We start from the raw sequence: 14,566 nt of genomic DNA, 5'->3' as shown, positions 1-14,566 counted from the left end.
TGTCTTCTGCACACAATGCTGCAACTCAGGACAGATTTCTCAGTCACAAAACTTTCTGTCCCACGTGACTCATCTGTTCTATTATTTGACGTGCTTCTCTAGTCAAAACCGATAAACACAAAATATTTGTTAGAGCCTGAACAGATTTTTGTCAGTCATTTGTTTTTGTATTGCACCCATGATTTGGAAATATAAAATGGAGCAACTTTTCAAATGGTCGATTAAATATTCCTCCATGCGCTTGGATAGAGAGAAGTGAGGGACAGAAGAAAGATGATGAGTGCGCAAGTCTGGAAAGAAGATGAAAGCGGTTGGACACATTCAGTCAGTCAACATTGTGAGCTGACAAAAGCAGTCACAAATACCCCACACATCGCTAAACCCTGAGATACACGTTCCATCCATGATTCCCGAGGATCACAGAGCTTCCCTGGCTATGTCCTCATCTGTACATGTGCGGAAAGCATACGCAAGGAGGGGGGGGGGGGGGTCCCACTGTCCAGGGTTTACACCAATGAACCGTGGGAAGCAGAGGTAAACAACGGCATCATTTATGGCAGATGAAGACATTAAACGTTAGGGCATTTTAGAGATTTGTCCAGAATGTGGTGAGCCCTTTCAGGAGTTACTAGGCCTTATTCAGACATCTGAGTTCCAAGTCTGTGTTACATCTGATTTTTACGGACAGAACATGTGTACCCATTATAATTTGTGGTCACACATTGTGTTTTTTTCTATGGATCATGCCTCCATGCAAAAATCACAGAGACTAGTCTTTGTTTTTCTGCCAGCTCATAAGAAAAGTGCCAATACAAGTCAATGGGTCTGTGAAAACACAGGACAGCAAACATGTGTGTGCTGTCCTTCAATACTGCTAACGATAGAAGACTGACATCTGAATGAAGTCTGAAAGGAAAGGGTTCATTTTTTTTTTAAAGGGAATCTGTGATTGGATTTTTGCTACCCCACCGGATAGCAGCATGATGTAGGGGCAGGGACACATTTCAGAGATTTATCAGCTGCTTGCTCACTTCCCCCCCCCCCCCCCCCCGCAGCTGCAGTAAATCTACCAGTTCCCTGAATGCTGCGCTCAGATTTCCACTAATTGACAGCTTTCAATGTTCACTGTGCATAGGCAGAAAGTTGACAATCAGCAGGGTTGTGCAAAGCTCTTGAATATGGAGGACTACCAGGCAGCAGATTTACAAGTTCTCTAATGATAAAATCACTGTTTTATCAGCAGGAGATTATCAAGAATACAGCAAGCAGCCCAGTAAGTGAATCATGGCTGGAATCAGGGTCTGTCTCTATATTTGTTGGCAAAAACCTGACAGTCCATTCCAAGGAATGCTTCAGGCAAATCTGAAATATTACAGGAAGCAACAAACCCCACATGAATTCTCACTGATTTTTTTAATCCCTCCATGTCATACACTTTTGTCAGTCCCTGCTATAGGTATAAGCACAGGGTAGTATTTTTTTTCCAGAACTGTTCCTTTAAGTTCACAACTGGATATTGCTTAAATGAAGAAACATCAATTCAATTATGGTAAGTTGCCGGCTTATGTTGTAGAGCAATAATTCCACTTCATACGAGTCAGTAAAATCTTCATGTGTCAAGATTAGCGACTTAAAATTATCCCTTAGGCTGTGTGCACACGTTGCGTTTTTTCCCCGATAAAAACGCTATAAAACCGCATACAATAAGCATCCCATCATTTAGAATGAATTCGGCATGTTTTGTGCACATGATGCGTTTTTTTCCGCGAAAAAAAAAACCGCAGCATGTTCATTAATTTTGCGTTTTTTTTGCGGATTTCCCACTACAAAATGCATTGGGAAGGGTCTGGAAAAACGCGTCAAAACCGCGGCAAAATCGCATGCGGTTTTCTTGCAGATTTCTTGCAGAAAATGTCTGGTTTTTCTCAGGAATTTTCTGCGAGAAATCCTGAACATGTGCACATAGCCTTAGAGTCTTACACCAAGTGAATAGGACTCGTGTCTCTGAAACCAATAACGCACCTTTGCATTATACATGGATTACACTTCACGAAAGACATCAGCAGTTTCATCCCTGAGCCACAAGCATCATGAAATTCTGACATGCTCCTTCATTACATATAATTATAAAAGAATACATAGTTACTAAAAGAGCCAAGCAATATGAAAGATGCCCATTGGTGGCTCATCAACAGGTCTCCCTCCATTTGTGTATGGAGAGGCTGGGGGAGGGAAGAGATAGATAGATAGATACACAACCACCACACAGGTCTCGCCAGAGCACAAGCATATCATTAACTCAAGACAGAAAACAAACATTAAACAACCACAAGATGGTTGTCATCAACAAAAGGTACCTGTGGAGACAGGGTGGGCCGGGTGTCCCCGATTAGGTGTATTCAGCCGTATAGCTTTTGACAGATCACTATTTTACATAATGAATAAAAAAAAATAAACACACACACACACACACACCCCCTTGAGAAGAGACGGAAAAAAAAAAATCCCTATCTGCAGGCAGGCACCTGCGCTGCAGCATGATTGCATCTAGAATGTGTATGTAATTCATTTGTTTTAGGCTATCCATGAATTCGTGACAAGAAAAAACAAACAAACCACCACAACAGTTTGAAACCGGAGAGAGATAGAATTATGTACAATAGGGGCAGGTCAGTGAGGGATCAGTGTCCTGTCAGAAGCCATACACATGAATACCTAATAAGAGTACCACATGAAGATCCCTCCTCCCTCCCAAGCATATCAAACTGAAAATAAAAGATTAAACAACAACCACAAGACAGATTTCATCAGCCCAGGTATCATTTTAATTAGTATAACGGCACCAACTGACACTGTGTGTAGGTTACTGAGCACAATCCTGCTGACAGGTTCCCTTTAACCCCTTAAGCCCCAAGGGTGGTTTGCACGTTAATGACCGGGCCAATTTTTACAATTCTGACCACTGTCCCTTTATGAGGTTATAACTCTGGAACGCTTCAATGGATCTTGGCGATTCTGACATTATGTCACGAGAAAACATTGTACTTCATGATAGTGAATAAAATTTCTTAGATAGAACTTGCGTTTATTTCTGAAAAAAAATAAATGGAAATTTGGCGAAAATTTTGAAAATGTTGCAATTTTCCAACTTTGAATTTTTTATGCCCTTAAATCACAGAGATATGTCATGTAAAATAATTAATAAGTAACATTTCCCACATGTCTACTTTACATCAGCACAATTTTGGAACCAACCTTTTTATTTTGTTAGGGAGTTAAGGGTTAAAAGTTGACCAGCAATTTCTCATTTTTACAACATCAATATTTTTTAGGGATAACATTTGAAGTCATTTTGAGGGGGTCTATATGACAGCAAATACCCAAGTGTGACACCATTCTAAAAACTGCACCCCTCAGGGTATGTGCACACGTCAGGATTTTTTCCTGGCAAAATCCTGAGAATTCTGCCAGAAATCCGCGTGCTTTTTTCGCACGGAATTTGCGCGTTTTTTGCGTGGATCTTTTGCATTTTTTATTTTATTTTCCGGAATGTCCTTTTTGATAGGAAATCCGCAGAAAATCCGCAAAAAGAGCATGTCCAGATTTTTTGCGGTATGCTTTTTTTTTTTTTTTTTCGGAAAAAAACGCTAACATATGCACAAAAAATGCGGAATGCATTCTAAAAGATAGGATGCATAATGTTAGCGGCTTTTACCGGATTTATAGCGTTTTTATTGCGAAATTCCGCAAAAAAAACAAACGCTAAAAATCCTGACGTGTGCACATACCCTCAAGGTGCTCAAAACCACATTCAAGAAGTTTATTAACCCTTCAGGTGTTTTACAGGAATTTTTGGAATGTTTAAATAAAAATGAACATTTAACTTTTTTTCTCTCCACAAAAAATTTACTTCAGCTCCAATTTGTTTTATTTTCCCAAGGGTAAGAGAAAAAATTAGACCCCTAAAGTTGTTGTGCCATTTGTTCTGAGTATGCCGATATCCCACATGTGGGGGTAAACCACTGTTTGGGCGCATGGCAGTGCTCGGAAGGGAAGGAGCGCCATTTGGAATGCAGACTTAGATGGATTGGCCTGCAGGCGTCACGTTGCATTTGCAGAGTCCCTGATGTAACTAAACAGTAGAAACCCTCTACAAGTGACACCATTTTGGAAACTAGACCCCCCCCAAGGAACTTATGTAGATGTGTTTTGACAGCTTTGAACCCCCAAATGTTTCACTACAGTTTATAAAGCAGAGTCGTGAAAATAAAAAATAATTTTTTTCCCCACAAAAATGTTTATAGGCCCCCCAAATTTTTATTTTCCCAAGGGTAACAAGAGAAATTGGACCCCAATAGTTGTTGTCCAATTTGTCCTGAGTATGCAGATACCCCATATGTTGGGGTCAACCCCTGTTTGGGCACACGGGAGAGCTCGGAAGGGAAGGAGCACTGTTTTACTTTTTCAACACAGAATTGGCTGGAATTGAGATCGGACGGCATGTCGCGTTTGGAGAGCCCTGATGTGCCTAAACAGTGGAAACCCCCAATTCTAACCCCAACACACCCCTAACTCTAACCATAACCACACCCCTAACCCTGACACACCCTTAACCCCAATCCCAACCGTAAATGTAACCCTAACTTTAGCCCCAACCCCAGTGGGAAAATGGAATTTAATTTTTTTTTTTTTTTTTTTTTTTTTATATGTTTCCCTAACTAAGGGGGTGATGAAGGGGGGGTTTGATTTACTTTTATAGCAGGTTTTCTAGCGGATTTTTATGATTGGCAGCCGTCACACACAAAGACTTTATTGCAAAAAATATTTTTTGCGTTACCACATTTTGAGAGCTATAATTTTTCCATATTTTTGCCCACAGAGTCATGTGAGGTCTTGTTTTTTGCGGGACGAGTTGACGTTTTTATTGGTAACATTTTTGAGCACGTGACATTTTTTGAATCGCTTCTTATTCTGATTTTTGTGAGGCAGAATGACCAAAAACCAGCTATTCATGAATTTCTTTTTTGGGGGGGGGGGGGGGGGGCAGGGGGGGGGAGGCGGACTTTATACCGTTCCACGTTTGGTAAAATGGATAAAGCAGTTTTATTCTTCGGGTCAGTAAGTTTACAGCGATACCTCATTTATATATCTTTTTTTTATGTTTTGCCGCTTTTTATAAAAACTATTTTTTAGAAAAAATAATTTTTGCATCGCTTTATTCTGAGGACTATAACTTTTTTATTTTTTCGCTGATGCTGTATGGTGGCTCGTTTTTTTGTGGGTCAAGATGACGTTTTCAGCGGTACCATGGTTATTTATAGCCATAATTTTGATCACGTGTTATTCCACTTTTTGTAAGGCGGTATGATAAAGCATTTTTTGCGGTGTTCACTGAAGGGGTTAACTAGTGGGACAGTTTTATAGGTGGGGTCGTTACGGACGCGGCAATACTAAATGTGTATTTTTATTGTTTTCTTTTATTTAGATAAATACATTTCTTTATGGGAACAATATATGTTTTTCTTTTAGGATTTTTTTATTTTTTTTTTACACATCTAAAAAAAATTTTTTTTTTACTGTGTCCCAGGGGGGACATCACTGTATAGTGACAGATCGCTGATCTGACACTTAGCTGATCTGACACAGTGCTCTGCAATCTGGCATGCCCTGCTGCTTGGTTACCAGAGCCTGCTCTGGACCCGGAAGTACTCCCTGTAGGACCCGGAAGTAGCCCCGTGGCCATTTTGGATCCGGGGTCTGCAGGGAGGAGACGCTCGGTACAAGGTGAGCACATCGCCTTGTACCGATAGTCTCAGGGAAGCCCGCAGGGAGCCCCCTCCCTGCACGTTGCTTCCCTATGCCCCCGGAACACTGCGATCATGTTTGATCGCGGTGTGCCGGGGGTTAATGTGCCGGGAGCGGTCCGTGACCGCTCCTGGCACATAGTGCCGAATGTCAGCTGCGATAGTCAGCTGACACCCGGCCGTGATCAGCCGCGCTCCCCCTGTGAGCGCGGCCGATCGCGTATGACGTACTATCTCGTCACTGGGAATTCAGTCTCAGGTCACCTTGACGGGATAGTACGTCATATGGGATTAAGGGGTTAATATAACAAATGTGGGACAGGGATCTTTGTAATGAGGCAACTAGCTTGTCAATACTGACAGCTTCCCTTTAAGGCACAGAGAACAAAACATGGACTATGATATTAGTTTGCAATTTAGGGATCGGCTGCAATGTGTCTATTCAAGTATTTATAGCTCTGACCTTTAACTAGTAAACAAAGATTTCAAGTAGCAACTTACATTTGGCCTTGAACACCTTTGTTATGTTCTCTGCTGAGTGTTAGCATTTAGTGGAAGAAGACACTAAGCATGAAAAATGGGCACTATTTCTGTGCTTGATAGTCTGCTTATGGTCATCCAGGTTTTATTTTACTTGTATCGGAAAAACAGGACAGACCAAATGCTACAATAACTTCTCTGGGGCAGGACACATAGTCATGTATATAGGACAAAAAAAAAAAAAAAAAAACACACCACACAAGACTAATAATGAGAACTTTTAAATGGTCAAAGAGTTTAGTTTTGGACAGCAAGATCCAACTCTCACCTTAAAAGTACTTGTGGGAGCAGCATGAATGTCTGCGTGTTACATTTGCCCAGAGAGAATGAAAAGCCGGATTACTTACCGGTAATGCTCATTAAAGAGTCCACGACAGCACCCCACGAGAGAGAGGGATCCATCCATAGGAACAGGAAACCTACAGAATAAAAGGAGGCGGTCCCCTCTCCTCAGTTTAGTTTTCAGAGTATAAAGGGAACCGCAAAGTTTTAGTATTAACTCATAATCAGCAATAAAAATGTCTTAAACTCTATACAACCATTATTTGTGAGCTTTAAAGAAGGAATTTGTGCATAATTAGGGAGGGTAGTAAATGGGTGCTGTCGTGGACTCATTAAAAGAGCATTACCGGTAAGTAATCCGGCTTTTTACCCTTTGCCACGACAGCACCCCACGAGAGATTTTCAGAGAGCCATTATCTGGGTGGGATTACTGTACTAAAGGACAGCTCTACCAAAGGCCAGGTCAGAAGATGTAGATAGATCAAGTCTATAATGGTTGTAAAAAGTAGAAGGTGTTAACCAGGTTGCGGCCTTACATATTAAATGGATTGGTACATCTGCTTGTTCCGCCCAGGAGGAAGCCATGGCTCGTGTTGAATGTGCTTTTAGACCCACTGGAGGAATTTCGCCTTTTGATGTATAGGCCAAGCAGATCGCTTCTCTGATCCGAGATACAATAGCTTTTGTGACCCCATGTCCTTCACTGCGGCCCTGAAAGGAGACAAACAGAGCCCTACTTTGCCTCCATGTCGGAGACCTTTCTATATAGGTCAGGATGGCTCTTCTGACATCTAAGGTGTGGAACTTATGTTGTTCTGGAGTTACAGGGGAATCAAAAGGAAGGGAGAAAAATTTCCTGTGATCTGTGGTAGGTGGATGCCACTTTAGGGAGGTATGAGGGGTCTGGCTTTAGGACTACCCGATCTTGGAATATTAGTAAGAAAGGTGGGTCTACTGAGAGGGGCCTGGATGTCGCTAACCCTTCTGGCTGAGGTTAGGGCTACTTTATATGTTAGAACATTTAAAGGTATGGAATCTAGTGGCTCAAATGGGGAGTCGGTTAAAGCCTCCAGTACTAGATTTAAATCCCACGGAGGTAGACGGGGAATATGGACCGGGTTACTACGTTCACAAGATTTTATAAATCTGGAGATCCACCTATTAGCTGCTATATTGCATCCATATAGGGCTCCCAATGTTGAGACTTGTACTCTTAAGGTGTTTATCGATAACCCTAATTCTCGGCCCTTTTGTAAGAATTCTAGAATAGGCGTCACCGGAACTTGCCTAGTGAACGGTACTGTATAAAAATCTAAGAATTTATTCCATACCCTACTATATATTAGGGTGGTAGATTTTTCTTCTACTTAGTAAAAGGCTGTTTACTAGTTCTACTGAAAACCCTCTTGAACTTAATAGCTGCCTCTCAAATTCCACGCCGTCAAGTGAAGACCTTTCACTTGCGGGTGGAAAAAGGGGCCCTGGAACAGTAGTTCCTTGTTTGATGGAAGAATCCACGGGTCGCATAGACACATGGTCTGGAGACAAGAAAACCATGGTCTTCTTGGCCAAAAGGGTGCAATGAGGATTACTCTTGCTCGTTCCCTCCTGATTTTTCTGATCACTAGTGGAATCAGACATTGGAGGAAAGGCATATGCTAGTTTTAACTTCCAAGGGTTGTGAAGAGAGTCCAACATGTCTGGATGATCCATGAAGTTCAGGGAAGCGAACCTTTTTACTTGTCTGTTGTCCCTGGTGGCTAACAGATCTATTTGTGGTATACCCCATGATCTTGTTATCATTCTGAATAAGGTTCTGTTGAGGGTCCATTACCCTTGGCGTAACATGTTTCGGCTGAGGTAGTCTGCTTTGATGTTTTCTATACCTCTGATGTGTAGGGCTGCTGGGGATGCGAGATGAGTCTCTGCTAGCTGGAAGCTGTCTGCTGCTATGGTCAGACTTCCTGACCGTGTACCACCTTGACGGTTCACATATGCCACTGTGGTTGAATTGTCCGAGAAGACCCTTACATGTGCTACTCGAATCTGTGGGAGAAAATGATTTAAAGGCATATCCTACCGCTCTCAAATCTTTCCAATTGTAAGAACATGTCAACTCTGTCTGATCCCAGATATCTTGGGCTAGACTATCCTCCATATGGGCACCCCAACCCTATGGGCACCCCAACCCGAAGGGCTGACGTCGGTGGTAATTATCCTAGAAGGGTCTATTATCCATGGTACTCCCTTTGAAAGGTGCTCCATATCTAGCCACCAGGATGGGGATTCTATAACATCCCTGGAAAGAGTTAGTTTACTTTCCAGACGTCCCTCTTTTTCCTGAACCGATAATACTTCATACTGTAATGGACGGGTATGAAATTGAGCCCACAGCACAGCTGGAATACATGAGGATAATGATCCCAGTAAGGACATAGCGTTCCTTAGTATCATGTGTGGGTTTTCCATTGCCCATGATACCTTTGATTGTATAATCAATCTTTTCGACTGTGGGAGGAAGCATTTCTGACTTACGGAGTTTAGCTGGATTCCTAGAAATGTTTGAACGGTTTCTGGATTCTTCGAAGTTGACGATCCATCCTAACTCCTGTAGGGACGAGATCATATTAGATAATCAAATCTTACATTGAGGTATAGAATTTCCTACTACTAGAAAATCATCTAGGTAGGGTATTATTAAAGTGTCCTGTTGGCGTAGATGTTATGATAAGGTAATTCAGTACCACAATGGACATAGAGGTCAGAGCACATACAGTGACCTGACAATAACCCAAAAACATAGAACGAGCTCTGAGACGTGGGAACTCTGCTGACCGCAATCCCTAATCCTCTCCAACCACACTAGAGGCAGCCGTGGATTGCGCCTAACGCTCCCTATGCAACTCGGCACAGCCTGAGAAACTAGCTAGCCTGAAGATAGAAAATAAGCCTACCTTGCCTCAGAGAAATACCCCAAAGGAAAAGGCAGCCCCCACATATGACTGAGTTAAGATGAAAAGACAAACGTAGAGATGAAATAGATTTAGCAAAGTGAGGCCCAACTTTCTGAACAGAGCGAGGATAGAAAAGGTAACTATGTGGTCAACACAAAACCCTACAAAAACCACGCAAAGGGGGCAAAAAGACCCTCCGTACCGAACTAACGGCACGGAAGTACACCCTCTGCGTCCCAGAGCTTCCAGCAAGCAGGAAAAAACAAAAAGACAAGCTGGACAGAAAAAACAGCAAACAAAATAGCAAAGCGGAACTTAGCTATGCAGAGCAGCAGGCCACAGGAACGATCCAGGAGGAAACAGGTCCAATACTAGAACATTGACTGGAGGCCAGGATCAAAGCACTAGGTGGAGTTAAATAGAGCAGCACCTAACGACTTCACCACATCACCTGAGGAAGGAAACTCAGAAGCCGCAGTACCACTTTCCTCCACCAACGGAAGCTCACAGAGAACCAGCCGAAGTACCACTTGTGACCACAGGAGGGAGCTCTGCCACAGAATTCACAACACGTAGATGAGCCATCACTTCTAATATCACTTTTGTGAAGATGCGGGGGAGCTATTGAAAGCCCATTGCTACATATTGAAAATGACGAACCTGTCCCGCCAGGATAACCGCTACCCTTAGGTACTGCTGGTGTTCGGCATGTATAGGAAGATTACAGTAGGCATCTTTTAGGTCTATCCCCGCCATGACACATCTAGGGAACAAAAGTTTGATGGTAGAACCAATGGATTCCATTTTAAAAGTATGATCATGCAAAAAAAAAAATTAATTTGAGATTTATGATGGTTCTAAATGAACCATCTGGTTTATTGATAAAAAATAAAGGGGAATAGAACCCCTTCCCTTCTTGATCCTGGGGAACTTCTATCAAGACTCTTTTAGATAGTAGGGATAGGATCTCTGATTCCAGAGCATTTTGTTGTTCTCGTCCTTTTGGTGATGTTACTACAAAAGAATCCCAAGGGATTCAATCAAATTCCAATCTTAAACCGTGTTGTATAATGTCCAGAATCCATTGGCTAGATGTTATTTGTTTCCATTTAGGAAAAAAAAATAAAAAATTTTAATCTGCCGCCCACTTCATGGTCAGCGGTATTTGTTACATTTCGTATTATACGATCCGCTAAACAAAGGATCCAGAACAAAAAGGTGCTCTGTCTCCCAGCGCTCCCTTTGAGTCTCAAACGGTTTGTTTCTGGTAAAGGGGCGTCTTCTAAAGGTTCTCCTGTAAGATGGAAGAGATTGATTAGGGAAGCCTTTCTTTCTCTCTCCCGCTTTATTTAGAAGATCATCCAATGTTTTCCCAAAAAGGAACTCACCCTGGCAAGGGATCGCACAAAGTTTTGCTTTTGCCTGTGTGTCCCCCTTCCAGTTTTTCAACCAGAGTGCTCACCAGGCTGTGTTTACTAGACCGGCTGATCTGGCTGCTAGGCGTAGCGAATCCACAGAAGCATCTGCCAGGAATGCTATCGCTTCTTTTATTAGAGGGATTTTCGGCAAGATTGATTCTCTCAAAGTTCTACCTCTAATTTGTTCCTCCAGCTGCTCCATTCCCACTAGTAGTGCTCTTGCGGTGCAGGTACTAGATATAGCTGTCCTGAATGCCCCCGTGTTAGCCTCCCACGATCTTTTTAATAAGGCTTCTGCTTTACGGTCTAAAGGGTCTGTCAGGACCCCCGAATCCTCTACTGGTTAGACCGATTGTTTAGAAGTGGAAGCAACTGCGGCATCAACTTTAGGCACCTTTGACCAGGCATTTAGTTCCTCATCGCTGAAGGGATAGCGTCTCTTAGAGGATGATGGTAGGAAACCTCTTGTATTCTGCTTATCCCATTCTTTTTTGATTAGGTCTTTAATATTGGGTATGACGGGGAAGGATCTACGTTTTTTCTGTCCTAACCCCACAAACATGATGTCCTGAGATGAATTTTTCCCTTTTTCATTTGGACACCCCATTGTGCTTCTGACGGATTTTACCAAGTTGTCTATACTGCTGTTAGGTTCGTTTTCAGATGAACTCAGCTGGGATCTAGATTCGTCCGAGGGTCTATGTACATCCTCTGATTCTGAGCTTGCTGGGAACAGGGACCTGCTTGGTTGGAGGGTACTGGTGCTACTTGTATGCGCCAAACCCTGCATCTCTTCCCGAATTATGGCTCTAACATCCGATGGAGTCATTATATTTTCTTGCCAAAGGTTAACATGATACATTCTGAGCATAACCTTTTAGCATAAGAATCCGGAAGGGGCTGCGTACATAAGGCGCATTCTTTGTGCTTGGACTTGTGTGTCCGTTTCTTAGTCTAGAGGAAGAGGGATACAGGAGGAACATATATCAGCATATAGGAAGAGGATTTAAAAAAAACTCACGCAGTGAAGCTGACAGGTACCGGTTCTGGAGGCGGATTTTTTTGGCAAATGATCCTTGGTATTCTGTTTGGTGGTGGATCGCTTCTCTGGGGGGCGACCACCATTCTTGGTGCTGCTCCTAGCGCTTCTCTCTTTACTGGGAGAACGTTGCTCTGCTGCAAGCAGGTGCGCTTCGTCGGCCGGTGAAGCCATACTCTCACACACCGGTCCGACCTCAGCGCTGCTTTTTGAATCTGGCGCCGATCTCCTGCCTCCCCGGACCCAACCCGGAAGTGCTCCAGTGACTTCCGGGTTAGACGCGCCGCTCTCTCTCACCATGCGGCAGCCGGAGATGTTAAAGCCGGCTGCTGCAACGCGTGCGCCCTCATGGAGACGGGCGGACCAGCGGTGACCAGACCCGGACCACAGATAGCTGATCAGACGAGGGGGGAGGCTGCAAGAAGTTGCTCCCCCGCCGCTGCTTCTGGAACTGCAGCCACAGCCGTTCCCCCAGAACCGACACAGGCGGATGCATGGCCCAGGAATCCTCTTCATCTGTAGGTAAGCTGGGATTCCTATAGGAACAGGAAACCTAAACTAAGGAGGAGAGGGGACCGCCTCCTTTTATTCTGTAGGTTTCCTGTTCCTATGGGCGGATCCCTCTCTCATGTAGGGTGCTGTCTTGGCAAAGGGTAAACATTTAAATAAATCATTTTTGTTAGCACAGAGAAATTAACACTTGTGTCATCAATGGAGGCATCTGACAGCATGATTCCCAGGTTTTCCAATAGTGATACACCCTGTGGTCACCTTAAAGGGATTCTGTCACCTAGTTTTTGTTACCTCCATCTGAAAGCAGAATGAAGTAGTGGAAGAGACCCAGATTCCAGAAATGTGTCACTTAGGCTACGTTCACACTAGCGTTGTGCGCCGCTGCGTCGGCGACGCAACGCACGCAAAAACGCTGCGTTTTGCGACGCATGCGTAGTTTTTTGCCGAAAATCGGACGCAAGAAAAATGCAACTTGTTGCGTTTTCTTGGTCCGACGCTTGCGACAAAAAAGACGCATGCGTCGCACAACGCAACAAACAAAAACGCATGCGTCCCCCATGTTAAATATAGGGGCGCATGACGCGTGTGTTGCCGCTGCGTCGCCCACTAGCATAACGCTAGTGTGAACGTTACCTTACTGTGTTGCTTGCTGTCATCTTGATAAAAAAAAAAACAAAAAAAAAAACAAAACACTTATTGGCAGCTTACTGCCCATATGCCAGGGGTGTCAAACTGCATTCCTCGAGGGCTGCAAACAGGTCATGTTTTCCTGGTACTGCACAGGTGATAATTTAATCACCAACTCATTATTTGTTTAGGTGATTAAATTATCACCTGTGCAGTACAAGGAAATCCTGAAAACATGACCTGTTTGCAGCCCTCGAGGAATGCAGTTTGACACCCCTGCCATATGCAGTGTGGCAGAAACACGGTGACATTCCCTTTAATTTAGAAAGGTTTGTCTAACAAAAGAGGAAGTGTTCAGCAGACAACTTTTAGCTTATGTGTAAAAAAAAAAAAAAAAACAACCTATCGACTACATGTTTATTCCATTATACCGAATAAACAACAAAAACCACCCGCACACAAATAGATCTGTGAATCTCCAGCTGACCTCTTTCAGATACTAGTTGCATGCAGTATACACTTATTTCTCAGAATATAATGGTACAAGCAGCTGACCACATTTTGAGACCTGTTGGGGGGAGGAGCACATTACAACATAGCACAGTGAGAAACCGCTTGTAACTACATATCCTCCTCCAGACGGCTCCAGTAATAGGTTGTATTCCTACCTAGGCGATGAATATTTACAGAACGTTACTGGATTTACTTTTAGAAGATACAGGCCTAATGTTTCACTAATCCAGAAAGCAACTATTAAGGTACCGTCACATTAAGCGACGCTGCAGCGATATAGGCAACGATGCCGATCGCTGCAGCGTCGCTGTGTGGTCGCTGGAGAGCTGTCACACAGACAGCTCTCCAGCGACCAACTATGCCGAAGTCCCCTGGTAACCAGGGTAAACATTGGGTTACTAAGCGCAGGGCCACGCTTAGTAACCCGATGTTTACCCTGGTTACCATTGTAAATGTAAAAAAAAAAAAAAAACTACATACTTACATTCCGGTGTCCGTCCCCCGGCCTCAGCTTCCCTGCACTGTCAGCGCCGGCCAGCCGTAAAGCAGAGCGGTGACGTCACCGCTGTGCTTTACGGCCGGCCGGCGCTCACAGTCAGTGCAGGAAGCTGACGGCGAGGGGACAGACACCGGAATGTAAGTATGTAGTGTTTGTTTTTTTTTACATTTACAATGGTAACCAGGGTAAACATCGGGTTACTAAGCGCGGCCCTGCGCTTAGTAACCCGATGTTTACCCTGGTTACCAGTGAAGACATCGCTGAATCGGCGTCACACACGCTGATTCAGTGATGTCTGCGGGAGATCCAGCGACGAAATAAAGTTCTGGCCTTTCTGCTCCGACCAACGACGTCACAGCAGGATCCAGATCGCTGCT

At 43.6% G+C, this 14,566-nt stretch overlaps 1 protein-coding gene across 1 annotated transcript in view; it reads right to left on the bottom strand.

Moving 5' to 3' along the window:
• YPEL2 (yippee like 2) overlaps positions 1 to 14,566 on the bottom strand; it is a 128,878-nt gene that overhangs the window by 103,610 nt on the left and 10,702 nt on the right. The gene's annotated exons all lie outside the window — the stretch shown is intronic.

This window comes from Ranitomeya imitator, chromosome 3 (assembly GCF_032444005.1).
Source record: "Ranitomeya imitator isolate aRanImi1 chromosome 3, aRanImi1.pri, whole genome shotgun sequence".
NCBI lineage: Eukaryota > Metazoa > Chordata > Amphibia > Anura > Dendrobatidae > Ranitomeya > Ranitomeya imitator.
Note: the sequence above shows the minus strand (reverse complement) of the source record. Positions and strands in the feature narration are given on the sequence as shown.